The following is a 15,164-nucleotide window of genomic DNA, read 5'->3' on the forward strand; positions in this document are numbered from 1 at the left end:
GGGGAGGGAGGAGAGGCGAGGCCCGGCCGCGCCGCAGCGGAGCCTCCGGAGCCGGCGGGGGAGGGGCGGGCCGGGCCGCGCCGCGCGGGGCCTGCCGGGAGCGGGTTGGAGCCGGGCGCTCCCGCGGCGGCTCTCGGTGTCGCAATCCTTCGCCCTGGCGGTGGTTGCCTTGGGTTTACTTATTTATTTATTTATTTAAATCAACCTTTGTAGTCGCGCGGCTCGGGACCGTCGAGGGGCGCCTCACGTCGTTTGCCAAAAATCCCTTTTAATCCTGCCAACTTCAAAAGAAAAAAAGCCTCTATTAACCTAAGTCCTCGCACTTTTCGGACCTGCGGGGCGGATTTCCACGCTGTCCCCGCCGCGGGGGGGGGGGGGGGGGGGAGGGGGGACGGCGGCTACTCCGGAGCCCAACGGTTACCGTGAACCGCCACCCCCGTTATTTGAACCGACGGCACATCCCCAGCGCGATGAGCGCATGGGGGCGGGGGGGGTTGGGGGGTTTGCCCTCTCCCTCGCGTTTCCCCAGTCCCCTGCCACAACCGGTAGAAAATAGTTAAATCCCCAGGCCGACCAACCGATTAACTCGGCGGCGGGGGAGGAGAGCAGAGGAGAGGAGAGCCGGGGCCGGAGCGGGGCGGGCAGGGCCGGAGGGGGCCGCCAGAGAGGGGGGCCCGCGCGGGGAGGCGGCCGCGCGGCAGCAACCGCCGCCGCCGCCCCCCCCTCAGCCGCGGCCGCCTCGTCTACCCCCTACCCACCTCCGCCCCGGCTCTCCTCAAGGGGCCTTCGACACCCGGGTTCGCCCCTCCGCCTTAAATCCTGTCAGACCTCCGCTACCTGCATCGTGAAACAGAGACGGAAATTTAATTAAAGGCTGTGGAGCAAACGCGGAGCCAACAAGGACGCGCCAGGCAAGATCAAATGTGCCAAGAGAAAAGAGCGCAGGCCTTCGGCTCCCTGCTCCTACCCGCCCCCGATAAAATCCCCTAATAACTAGAAATTAAAAACGGGGGGGGGGGACACACGACAGAGGGTGGGAACTACCGCTGTTCTGACAAGGACGGGAAGAAGAAAGAGGAGACCAGATAAAATGGAAACTCTTCCCACATGGACGGAGTTCTGCTGAGTTCGGTAAATAAAGTACTAATTGACTGTAATAGGCAAAGGTGGAAGATAAAAGAAACATTTGTTCTCTTTGTTCTGATACCGTCAGATAAAACTTTTAATCCCTCGTAGCTGTTTATTTTTAAAATGTCCAAACATTTTCCTGTGCACACACCATAACAAATTAATTTCACTGATGTTTAGCTCTTGAGATCACCGTAGACAAGCAAGGAATTGATTCTGAGATATAAAAGCTAATGTTACAAATTTTTCAAACTTGATTGCCTACTATTAGGTACCTATGTTCCTATTTAGTCACTGAAATAATTGGCCTAATTTTCAGAAATGATAAGCACTCACATTTTCAATTAATTTCACATCTCTGAAAATTAGGCCATTACGTATCTAAATTTGACCTAGGTTTGAAAATTTTGGTTGTATCTCTGAAACAGGAAAAAAATAACCTTAAAGTGATTACAACCAAATACTGGCATAATTACTTAACACTGAAATATGGAGGGACTAGAAAGAATATTTATTTAGTGGGGGACGGTATCTAGCACTACATGAAGCTACATGACAATTGCATTAAAAATATTCTAAGATCTATTTGAATCTGATACTTCTAAGTTCCAGTTGTTGCCATGAAAAAGTATAAACAATTCCCAGCCCAACAGAACACCCTCCACCCCCCCTATTTACAAATTGTTAGGACTGACCCAAAACATTTGGCAATATTAATCACACTTAATGCACTTTTTCCCACAAAGGAATTAAAGGGGGGGAAAAAAAACCACCTCTGCTTTAATGGGGAGAAAGGGCAAACTGGGGAAGGACTGCGTGTGCGTATATACCTCACTGAATGTAATTTAACTTATTTCTAACTACAAGGGTTGTTTTTCCCACAATTTGAAATGAACTTTTCTGTAAGACTGAACAAGGCGCAGGGGTGGCTTTAAAGAGTAGTATTAGAAATAGAGGGGGAAAAAAAAAAAAAAAAAAAGATTATTGAGAAATGCCAAAAATAATTCTGTTCCTTGCCTTCTGCCAGAACTGGAGTCAGTTTTACCAAGCAGAAGCACTCAAAAATCCTGTGTTTGGGCTCAAAACAAGGAAAAAATCTTTACAAAACATGAAACTTTAAGGAAACAACTTTTAATTCTTTTTATAAGTCTCCTAGTTTGTGAACCTGTAGTAGGTACTTAGGTCATTACTCTCACATCCCTCCCCCTCCGTTTTACAAGAGCTAAAAAATGCCCCCCTACAAGCACTGGAATGTGGAGGCTGAACGGTTTTGTTGTTGTTGTTTTGGGTTTTTTAAAAATTATCCAAGAAACTAAAAACCAGTCCCTGCTCCATCCTCATCTCCCTCTTCCCCTCCAGCCTCCCATGCAAACCCCGAAGCAAACTCCCAGGTCAAGGGCGCTGGGAGCAGACAGCCGGGCTTCCCAGAGGGGGTGGGCTTCTGCCTCCCCCCATCCAGGGCGGCAGCAGCAACCGCTCCTTCTGCCCTCGAGTTCACCAAAAAAAAATGCAAACCCAGTGCCCTGGTATAATCCTTAGGTAATATCTTTCGCTTGATCTAGGTCCTTTATGCAGGGAAAAAAAAATCAGCTGCAGTGGCTTTAAAAGTAGTAGAGCTCCTTGTTGTTAGCAGGCTTCCTCGGCTATAGATTGCAGGAGTCAATTTAGGGGTTTCTTCTAGATTTCCTAGACAATTTAGGGGTTTCTTCTAGATTTTCCAGCCCTATTGCAGTCGGGGACCACAGCAAGCAAGGGAGAGCTGTGCGCTGTGTTCGGGACATGGCCAACGTAAGGTAAAATTTCTAGCCACAACCGTGTACTTCTTAAATAATTTCACAAAGTTGAAATCCTTAGAGGAACCTAAGGGTTACCTTGACCTGCTAAATTGTTTGAAAAACCCAAATTATCTCATCCTCATCATATTACCTCATAGTAAGTAGTTAACTTGCTAAGAATGCTGCTCTTTGATGACAAGCCCTTAAAGGCACAGCGCAGAATCTCACCCACTGTGTACTTGCTTTCCCCAGGACAGCTTTGGGAGGCCCTACAGGAATGATGATGAGCCCCCGCAGGCTCTTCTAAGATCATCTCAACTAACGGTCAGTGTTAAGGGCCAGGGGGGAAAAAAACCTGAAAGACATGGAGGAAGACAAATCTAGTAAGCTACTCTGATGTAGGTAAAAGCACAGATGAACGGCCACCATCTTTTGGAAAAGAACACCTGCACTTTATCAGTGCTTTAATACAGACAAGTTTAAGTTCAGACAGAATGACTTGTAAGCAGCAGATGGGACTTACGAGTCTGCCTTATAAGAATAAGGCAGAAGATACTTTTTTTTCAGTCTTGTACTATGTGGGCAGTAACAACAATTGAAAAATCATGCAATTATAGCTCATGTACAGAAACCAAATGGTGTCTTTATACTTGAAAAAAACCCAAATATCTAGTATATCTAGACTATATTGACATATGACCTTTTCAAATGAAAACACTAATGCTTTGCAAGTATGATTTTCTAGAACTGCCAACGAGACCATTATGAGATACAAAGCATGAGAAACAAATGCCATCCCTCTCAGTGCCTGTTAAACAGAAAGTGACCCCAATTCCTTGAAAATAAGCTTTCCAAAATTCTAGAAAAGCAAGAAAATTCCCTTGCTGGTAACTAAATCTCTATTTCCAAATCTTCCAAAATCCAATAGCAACATTTAACACACACAACCACAAAGCTCTGAAAACTGCTTTTAAAAAGTTCTAAGACAGCCTGTACTGCCACATAGGAATTATACACCTCTCTTTCCACGCTGTGGAACTAACACTTGAAAGGGAAAATAAGGTATATATGCATAAATATTTGACATACCAGTCCAATCCTCTTAAAACGTATGAAAATATAGAACATGTGAAAGGAGCCAACCCAGACGAATGCCTGCATGATTAGATGAGTGCTGCCTTCCATTCCCTTCCTTTTACCACTAAATGAAATTGTCATTAGCAGAGTGTCATTCCCAATAACATCAACTTAATAAAGCAAGATTGAAACAGGAGACTAAGCCAGCTAATGCAGTCCTCCAAACGCAACCCATATCAGAAGAAAACTTGTTTGAAAGGCATGGTGCTGCTTCTAGTGGAGGAACTAACAGACTGGACGACGACTCTGGAATTAAAAAAAAGTCAAGATACTTGTTTCACCATACAGAACATTGAAAACCTACATTCGATAAAGGTACGGGTAAGGAAGAACCACAAAAACATACTGAATTGAAAACAACCCATTTCTGTATTAAGTATTTCACAACTCTTCAGTAATGAACGATCAGCAGACAAGCAGTAGACAGGTTATGCAGATACAACCTTGGGCACTTTTAAGGGACTTAACATTGAGATGAATTGCCATTGCTCCTAGATGTTTCCCTTTTTCTCCCCAGTTTGAACTCATATCATCACCACTGTTCACAGGCGGGTGGGAAACACCCCCAAACCACAAACAATTTACTTGCTGATCACACCAACCCACTGTATGCAAGGAAAGTCCTTACATGGACTACGCACACTCCTTAACAAGGTTTCTCTGGAAAGAAGACTTGTTATAGTAGATGTGGGCAAAAGTGAGAATTCATTGTCACTGGAGGAAGTCTAGTTTTCTTCAGGGATTGGAAAACTGGGATTGTTTGAATACCATACAAAAGCCAGGCACCCAAATCAATACAAAGAAAGCCAAAGAAGTTTCAGCATAGCGATTCAACAACCTACTGAAGTTACTCGTCTTCTACCATGCATCAAGAGATTTACAGACAGAGCTCTACAGGCTCCCTAGCACAATGGGACCAATTTCTGAAACAAGAAGCCTGTAGCAAAGCTAATTTATTCCATCAGAATGAAATACCCTTCATTAGGTTCCCCACAACCTTTCGTAAACATGACTTCTATTTGAAAATGTTCAAGCATAAAATTCTTCAAAAATTGTTTTTAACTGTATTTTACAGTTATAGGTAACTGTTCTTGTATAAATAGTGTGTGTACATTTTCATTGTGAGTGAAACCATATGCAAGCACAGAAAGCCTAAGAATTTTATTTTCTCAGCAGTATCTGCAGAGGAGGGAAACAAACATGACCCCCTCCATGTGCCCCACATACGGCTAGGAAATCAATGGCGTGTGCTCCTCCCCTTCAGTTCCTGAGAATTTTTTTCCTAAGGGACTCCAAGGAGAGGGATAACAGGATGGTTTGTGAAAATATAGGAGAATAACACACCTCAGAGGCAGAACGGTGGTAAATGACCCCACTTTGGGACAATAGGAATGAGTTAATAACCTTTTCATGTCCTTTAAATACCTTTCTGTGTGAGCTCCAAATTTTACTTCCCACAAAATACCATTTACCTAAAGGAGTATTCCAGAGTCCATGAGAGATTGAAGCTCTGCTCTCCCCAAACCAGCATCAATCAGCCAGGCTCCAACAGGGTGCAATGCTTGAGAAACGCATGAAAGAAACCCTCTACGTAATATACTGGGGAAAAAAAAAAAACGGAGGAAGAAATTCTGCTGGCATTGCCTGAGCTATGGTGGAGCATGCCTGGGTCACCACATGCCACTTCCATAACTGACCCTCACTGCTTCTCTGCAGAAGTAACAGAGAGGGTAGGTGGACACTGGCTCTAACAGATGAGTAATCCAGAGGGAAAGGCTGATACTGACATTTCACTGGAGGACCTACCTACTCCTTCCTTGGCCAGAGAAGAGACTGCATGGATCCTTCAGCGAGGATCTCCAGAGGGTGGGGTGAATTAGCACTGAGAAAATCTCTCCTTGTGAGTTCCAGGCAGAGAGGGAGAGCAAGTGCAACCTGAGCAAACTTAACAGAGGTCCACTTCTTTTCAGCTCAAGCAAGTAATCCAGAATACTGGGCAGAGCAACCTGAAACAGGGTCATGTTTGTTTTGTTCCTCTGCAGATACTGTTGAGGAAATAACATTTTCTGGCTTTCTGTGCTTGCATATGGGTTCACTCACAATTTCAGCCACCCACCAAGCTGAAAAATGTGGTTTATTTGGCTATATACATCCATTTAAGATATATTCCCAATCTTCAGTGATTTGTAATTCAAGACTTGCTGAACCAGAGGTCACACATCTTTGTACTAAGTAATGTTTGATGGAGTTTTCTTCGACTAATTTGCACAATCTTTATTTTGAACCCACGTACTTTTTTTGGCATCTGCAACATCCTGCAGCAAAGAAATCTACAGCTTAACTTGGCTCTTTTTGTTTACTTTCAGCATGCTATCTTGCTTTGGAAGAGACAGAAGTGGGACTGGACTTCACAGGTGTTTCTAAAATGCCACCTCAAGATAAGCCTTCTGCACATGCACATTTGGTCCCAGAACACAAGAACATGAGTCCTAAAGCACTCAATCCCTGTTTAAATCATGGCATCTCCCAAAATTAAGCATTATTTCTAAGGTAAGGAAATACCTTTTAAAGTATTACCAAAATTTTTGAATGACTGCTTTACAAAGTAAGTTTTCCAGAGAAAAAAAAAAAAAAAAAACACCCTCAGACAAACTGAAGCCATTAACATCATCTTAAAAAGGAAAAAAAAAAAAGAAAGCATAGGTTTATCAGTCCTATCCATTGAAAGACTTCTTTTCCTGTATAGGAAAAGAAGTCTTTATAAACAGTTAACAAATAGTATTTTGATTTTAACTTCACTGCCCCCATCCCAGTTATATGTTTATCAAGAGTATCTGCGATAACTTTTTAATTTGATAAGTCAAATTGAATAGGAAGAAAACTTGCTCAGGCTCTTTGTTGTGTTGCTCGTCTTTAAGGAAGGAGGCTTGCTAAACATGAAGACAATGAGTTTAACCTAATCCTATTTTAATAGGGTAAAGTAACTATTGGACTATATGCCAGACTTCTTGGGCTAATAATGAAGACAAGCTCTTCAAAACAGGAGTAAAGTATAAGACAACTTACTACAGAAATGGTGTTAATTCAAATCCAACTATGACAGCTCAGAGCTATCAGGCAGATGTCTTCTCACCTCCACAGCATTAGCATCTGTGTATGTGTCTATATATACACCTATAAAAATAATTTCTTAATGCATTTCTTTAACAGAAACGTCCGTTCAAAGCACTTCACGAGTTGAGGGGTATTTTAGGCAGGGAAGGATGATGACTACAAGGGTGAGGGAGATTTACATTAGATTTGGCTTTGGATCTCACAAACTACCTTTCAGTGGAAAATCATCTCTGTTCTACAGGGCACATAATTTACTCGTCTTCACAAAAGGCATCTGACACTGATGTTGCAAATACAAGGCTGAGTCTCAATTACAGGAATTAACTCCATTTGGCCTGGCTGGATTTTGTTTCTCTAGCCTGGCTGCACCCACGTTTTAATGCAAATTCTGAGTTCGGTCAGAACACAAATGGTAGCAAATGTTAGGTTATTGCTAAAACAGCTTTATGTATACACCACCCCCCCACCCCCCCATGTAGTTCTTCTCAACAGACCTCATTTAAGATGACGTACAAACCTTCCCTTTTCAAGAGCTAAAACTTGGGTTGCGTCTCTCAGTACCAACTGTATAAATCCACGTTACCGTACCGAAAAACCAGCCTGACCTCTGTGCCACAAAGGCAGAATCTCCAAACCCCAAGTGAGCAAAATGAGATCCACAAGAGTTCTACAAGGGAGATAGCACTGTCTTGAGGAACAAGCTGTAGCCTGCAAAGCGTGCATGTCCCAGCACACGATGCACCTCTGCTGGATGAAAAATTAGGATGGCTGCACTGGATATGCTGCATTTGACAAAAACCAGCAAATAAACATTGTGTTTTCTATAGTTTGTATGTTACAGTCTTCATATAAACCTGCGTAAAAACAGATTTTGTTTGCATAATACAGGAAAAAGCGTAACTTCCAACTAATCAAAAAGACCCCAAATCATATAATCCAGTCAGCTTTCAGTCATAAAGACAGGAAAACTGATTTTCACAATTATTCACAAAACCTGTTATGTTTCAAGTAAGTGGTATTTTCAAAGTGAGATGCAACACATCAACGTTATTAAATCTCTTAATACCTCCATTGCTTTTATGCTTTGGTATGTATTAAAGCAACAGAATACAGCTTTGCAAGATGTGACAATAGTGAATTTTTCATCTTTCTTCTCCAGTTTTGTGTGTGTGTGTGTGTGTGTGTATGTGTGTGTGTGTGTGTACAGGCACGCACACACTCTCTCTTCTCCCTCGGATGGTACGTGCGCAATTACAGAGTTTCAGTGAATGTAGTCTAAACGTTTTTTCCTCCTCTGCTTTCACACAAGCATCTAGAAGAAGAGCCAAATGAGGAGGGAAGGTTCTGCTAATGATCCACTTTGCTTCAAGTAATCAACATCTCAGTTTTCATTTCACACACGCTCCCCAGCTGGTGCGCACGAGTGACCAGTACACAGCACCCAGTAAGACAGTCCATTAACGAGAGGAAGAAAACAAAGAGAGAAAAGGTTAAGGGAAGACTGCAACTCATTCATACTCACTCTTCAGCAGCATTTGTTAGAAAATATATTCTGTAAACAGGGATATATTGAAAGTTATATGCTTAATCACAAACAGAAGAGAACAAGAAACTTATTTTTGGTGCAAAATGACAGGCTATTGGATGGTTCTGTTTGTCTTTGGAATTGACAGTAAAACCATGGTACCTGAGCTGTAAATATATGCGATTAATAAATGAAAACTTCCTGGCAATAACTCTCTTCTGAATTTTCTAAGTACTCTTCCCAAAGTCCCAAAGAACAACATTTCCCTAATAGTTTAATATTCTGACAATCTCTATGCCTGAAAACCTGCCCTATTCTACCCTTCTGTTATACAGCAATAATTAAATCAATTCTTTAGGGCTAAATGGTACTAGTATTTACCTCAATTTCTAGCTACAGCTGCTACAGACCGACTTCTGTGGAACCAGTCATGGTAATTAATGGACGTTGTTTGCTGGGCTGAGGGCTCAGGAGAGTTCTCCATTCTAGACTTCACTTCTGTCATCCTACGTGAAGGAGCCAACGAAAATCAGTGTCTTGCTATGCCTTGGCTTCTAGAGCTTCCATGTTCCAAAAATCACAGGGCCAAAAAAAAAAAACCCAACCAAACAAAAGAGCCTATTTGTCCTTTATCAGACCATTTTTTGAAAAGCTTAATTCCTTACTCCAGTAACTTAAAAAAATGGATCTAACAGCAAAAAAAATTCTCACTGTCTCCCACACAACAGCCCCTACAGAAGTCAGCTCAACAGTTGTGTTGCATCAGCAAATAGGCAAGGAAATAAAAAGAGAATAGGGAGAGAGGCTTGTAAGACATATTGCAAGTAGAAAGTCAGCTCGTAAGTGGCATGTTAGCCTTGGGGCCTTCTCCAGGCCATGAAAAAAAACAAAGCAATTAACAGATAACCAAGCTGAATGTTTTGTTTGCTTGTTTGGGGTTTGGATTTTTTGTTGGGCTGTGTTTTTTTGTTGTTGTTGTTTATTTTTTAATGCTCAAAGAAAAGAGATTATTCATAATTTGCAGATTTCCTAAAAAGCCAAGGCAGCCAAATAATATAACATTGTTATTTGTACTTGTTAACAGCAGCAGCAGCAGCAATAACAAAATGTTGGAAAAGAAGAGACAGTAGGGAAAGGAATATGATGTTTCCTTTCTTCCCCAGCATTTGGAAAATGGCCTATAGGGAAACACCACTGATTATTTTTCATAGAAAAAACAACAGAAACCGTGCTTAGTCCCCCACCACTGAGGATTAGCTGCTCAGAGAAAAGATTTTTCATTTTCACACATGCACACGCTTATACACACGCTTGGTTTAGATAAATTTGCACAAGCTGCTTTAACTAAACTGATGGGAAGCTTGGCTGCATCTGAAATACGTGGTTATTCTCACGGACAAGAGGGTGGGTACTGCATGCATGTTGTTCGGAATTAGACAGCAATTTAGGACTTCAAATTGATCTGGGAAGAGCAACCATGCTTTTATTCAGTCACTTACTATGAAACAACCAATACCGTGACCATGGTAATAAACTCGGATGCAAGCGTGTGTGCGGGTGGAAGAAGAAAGAGGACATACTTTGATTCTTTTCCCTTTTTAGATTTTAATAAACAGAACTTCAATTTGGGCATAGGTAGAGCCATTTAACTGTCTATTTTGGTTCACATGAAAGCATAATTCACCTTCTCTCTCTTCCTTCCCTCCCCCTTCATTTGCTCCCTTTTCCCATGCCTCCCTTATAGTCAGATTTGACAAAATCTGAAAATTTTACTGTAACATCTTTCAGAAGTTATGCAAGAAATACATCCGAAAAACCTCCATGACTACAGAACCAGAGCTCAGGGGGAGATCACTCACCATGGCTCACACTGTTTTAATGTTCAATTTTTCATTACCAACTACAGTTACGTCTCTGCATTTAAAAGAAAAAACAATAATTTCCAGCTCAGCAAGTGCCTTTAGTGTTATTTGCCAGATTTAAGCCTAGCTTAAAAAAAACAACAATGATGGGTTCAAGATAAAGAGTCCACTTATCCTCACTGGTAGACAAAGTCCAGTGGCATCAAATTGTGGGAAAGAATAATATCCTTGGAAATTCAAGCACAAGCCTGATGAATTCTTCGAGACACTACTAAACTGCATTTCTGAAGAGATTTTTACAGACTCATACTTACTGTAAGTCACGAATGCTCTGTATTAAATGTAATAAAATAAGCTCTAATCTTTGAGATTGTCAAATGTTGTAATATGTGAGAATGTAATCTTCTCTAAGAATCTTTCTGCTATTGTACACATTTGGAACTCATACTAGCCTTCCACTCTTGACTATAAGGTATGTACATTTTGTTTAATTTTTAGAAGTATTCTTGTTTGCATATGGTATTCCCAAGGAACATTAATGTCTTCCTAAGAAATACACAATTCAGCTGTCTTTTGCCATTCTGCAAATACTACCAACTGTACTTCAGTACACAATTCTGAGTATCTTAAAACCAGTGACATTCTCAAGTGAAAAAAAACAAACCCAAAGACAGAACAGTTTTATGGCACTCCATACAACGGTCTGGAAATTCTTAAGTTCATGCAAAGTCTCTCATCAGTTGTCAGTATGTAAGAAAGGATTTTCAGAATAGTTCCTGTTTCTGTACAGGAACTGTTCCTGTTCTGTTCCTGTTTCTCCATTTTATAAGTTAATACTTCATAATTATATAAATGCAAAAAACCTAGGCTCACATTAAATTCTTACACAAGTTTTCTACAGATGAAGAAATGAAGATACCAAGAACCTCAGTGAAGGGGAACGCTATAGGAAAAACCAGTTGCTGCGCCTAGAACTCTCCTGATGCTTAAGAGCAGAAAACCCTCATCTCGACTCTGTAAGAACAGCAATTCCTGTCTCACCCCAAAGCAAACTCTTCAGCCTCTTTCTTCGACCCAAGTTCCCTTCCTGGATGCCCTCCTGGACAGCCTATTTATCCACACACCACTCGGAAGCAGCACGTGCCTCGCTACTGCCCGATGCTCTGATGTGGGAACCCCTCTCCTGGAGTCCAGCGGCACCGAGTAGCTACACGGCGTGCAGAAGGCAGAAAGCCAACCATACCTATCTGCCATGGTGCATTTTCCATTACATTTATTCATCAATAAATCAAACTGGGACACCGGGACAACGTCCTATCTTCTGTTTTAGTTTACTATGGAACCCGTCATGAGTACATGTGGCCAGGACTTGGGTTTTACGTCTCATCTGAACGACACGGCCCACAGAAGGTATACTGTCCCCTGATACACTGCTGGGACACTAATTCAGCACAGGTTTAAAGAAGAGTGTCACCTACTGAATCACAAATATCACTTGCTAGAGCAGTTTTTCTTCCATGTGTCACATCTAATCAGCATAGCACAATTCTCACAGCTGCTAGGAAGGCTGATAACATTTTCTTTCAAGGAACTAAAATTTAATTTTATTCAAGCAAGATACTAGCATTGCTGGAAAGAAAGGCATTTACCGAGATTTGGAAAAAGCATTAACAAAATGTTATAGGGCCATATGGCCTTTAGTATTCTGGCCAAGCTAAAGACGGTTTAGGGGTACTTTGAGATGTGGAGGGAGTTTCACCACAATGGAAAGATCTCTCTTTGTGAGAGCACAGAGATGATGAATGCAGAGATGGGTGACACATGCAGTGGCATATCCACACTGCTCACCAGATCACTTCTTTATTTTTTAAAGTAATATCCAGGATTATTATTTTTTTTTAGATCCAATTTGCTATTCAAAACAACTTAACATGAATGTTCTTTTAGTATTAGCGATAAATCTGCACAGCCGTGCAGCGTGGAACACTGAATCCATGTGGCTAAAAAACTGGTTATGCAAGCAAGGCATATGCTTGAGGGGATGAGGAAAAATTGGCAAGATACAGCTTGCCAAGGCATGCCACACATTAGCTCTACTTTAAAACTGTTAGCAAATTTCATCATTTGCAGTTCATTTTTCTCTACAGATCCACAGAATGGGATGCATCTTCTTCTTTTAAGAATCATGAGGAGATGCTCTTCCCCCCCCCCCATTTTGATCGCATCTTCTCTTTGAAATTAATGGCCAACTTTCTCAGATGATGTTATCTCTGAGCCAAATAACACTACGTCCTTTATTATTTAAAATTAGGCATTAAACAGAAGCAAACATCTTTTGTAAAGCAATTACTGCACATTTGTGCAGCACACAGCATTGTTCTTGGAAATAGCTTAAAACATTGTACAGACACATAAAAGAAAGATTGCATACACAGGATACTGCCATGTTATTTTAAAGAATTGCTTTACCATAAATTGCTTTTTGTTTTTTTCGAACTTGTGCGCTGAATTGTTTCTAATTGTAATCCTGGGGATTGGAGGAGTTGGGAGGTAGAATCAGACAGTTCCAGAAATCTTAAGGAATCGGTGTCACCTACAGTGTATCTTAAGTAAATCTCTTACAATGACCAACTAAACAAAATATGTTCTGTGTTTATAACGTGAAAGAAACGAAAATGTTAGGAAAATGTTAGTTTCTTATTTACAAGTAGTGCAGAAAGTAGATATTAGGCATTGACCCAATCTGTCAATGTTTATCACAGCATGATGAAGTATAAAAACTTGTCTGGAAAAAGAAGCTAGGGAAAGCACAAAAAGGGAGTAAAGGGGGGGGGGAACTGTCTGGAAAATACACAAGAATTGCAATAAAGTAAAAGGTGAAGCATCAGATTAAATCACTGAATATCAGTGTTTACATTCTAGTCTTTCTTGCAACAATAAAATTCTGAGAAACTTTTAGAAAAATTCTAGAATTTCAACACATATTGAAAAAGTTAAAACAAATATAAAATAATGGGTTGTTAAAAATCCTGTTCAATATATCCAGACCATTTTCCTCCTCCCCAAGGTTACAATTAGCTTTCTGCTAACCTCCATCGATGCAGTTAACATAATTACTGAGCAGTGTTATATTTAAGCTTCTGCTTTCAAAGTGACCATATATATTTAGTCTTGCACCTGGAACCCTGCAAGCAAAATAGGAAAAACAGAACAAGCCCCCTAGTATTTTAGATTAAAACACTGCATTCAACCAAATTCCTGTCTCCCCAAGTTTCTTCTGTGTGTTCTTCTCATATTTTTTTTTTTTTTTTAAAGAGGTAAGTTAATTTCACTAGTAGTGATGATGTAGATCTTCTTTCTCCTCCTACTCTGCCATTATCATCCTTTTAAATATACACGGGCAAGTTACTGCGAAGCAGAGACTTTACCCCAAACTTTCTGGAGTTCTGCTCACACTATAACTCCGTAACGCAAAGCGCAGGCTATCTTCCCTATGACCCCATCAGTTTTCCCCCCAATATTTGTTCACGAGAGACAAAAATAACCCAATTTAACATTTTGGGGGGCTGCAAAGCTATTACCCTTGCTAAACACTCAGCAAACATGTAACTTCCCCGGCAGCATTAGAGAGAGTTCAGGCTCTTGCTTGGCATGCATTTAGTACCCCAAGCCCGTGACATTTCAATGCAAAGCAGGCTTCCTGAGAAGTAAACTGCTGCTAATCAATAGATCTGACTCAGTGAAAAGCCTTAGACTGATAAAAGAAGGCATCAAACATGAAGACAGATCATTACCTCGTCTAGCAGCTGTCTGTCATTTCCAGCGAGGTGCAAAACTGTTTCTTAAAACATCACTTTAACTCAGTTCAAACTGAAACACCATTTCAAAAGCAAGCTCGGGTGGGTTTTAGTGCCGCTATTTTACTAAAATTGGTCAGATCCCATTTTGCAATTGCCAGAAACCATTGTTATTAGCGCTGCTCAAAATACTTCCACAAAGGCTGTTTTAAGCCTCCACAGAGAGACATTTGGATGTCCCCTTTAAAGTCAGGTACTTTAAAGGTTAAAAAAAAACAAAACAAAAAACATCTGTGTAGAAGCAGAGAGCTTCTTGCTATATAAAACCCTGTAGTGAAAACTGGTGAAGTTTTCTCCCTTCGCTCTATATAACAGGTGTTAACAGAGACAGCAGTTAACCCTTGAGCCCAAATTCTTTCCTGATAAAAGTATTTGCTTCAATGAGCTTTCAGGAGCACAGATTAATTTGGCTCCCACTGTGAATAACAGCCTATCAGTGGAATATTTAAGATATTTCAAATTTTTATTAAGAAGCAAAAGAAGCTATATTAACGTTTGGAAGGAAGGGAAAAAAGCTGGCATGAAATCCTACCTCTTTTACAAAAGATTTCTTTATGTGCCAAAGTCATACTGAAAGCTGGAGGAGCACGGTACCAAGTAAGATTCATAGCTAGCTTTGGAAACAGTACCAATAAGTCTAATAATCAAATTGAACACCCAGCACTGCCACCTTCAAAAAGTCTTCTGGTAACCTCCTTTGTCATAACTTAAGCCTCTGCATCAGTTTACAAGCGCCTTCATAGAAACAGCCAACCCGAACTGAAGT

The 15,164-nt window shown here is 41.0% G+C and overlaps 1 protein-coding gene and 1 long non-coding RNA gene across 5 annotated transcripts in view; one reads left to right on the forward strand and one right to left on the reverse strand.

The window, feature by feature from the left end:
* The window catches only part of ARID1B (AT-rich interaction domain 1B), a 343,106-nt gene that overhangs the window by 167,849 nt on the left and 160,093 nt on the right, over positions 1-15,164 (reverse strand). The gene's annotated exons all lie outside the window — the stretch shown is intronic.
* On the forward strand, positions 3,156-8,885 carry LOC141462537 (uncharacterized). Its single transcript, XR_012463206.1, has 3 exons — positions 3,156-4,355; positions 6,407-6,590; positions 8,464-8,885. It is a non-coding gene; the product is annotated as an uncharacterized lncRNA (long non-coding RNA).

The sequence above is a fragment of the Numenius arquata genome, chromosome 2 (assembly GCF_964106895.1).
Source record: "Numenius arquata chromosome 2, bNumArq3.hap1.1, whole genome shotgun sequence".
Lineage (NCBI taxonomy): Eukaryota > Metazoa > Chordata > Aves > Charadriiformes > Scolopacidae > Numenius > Numenius arquata.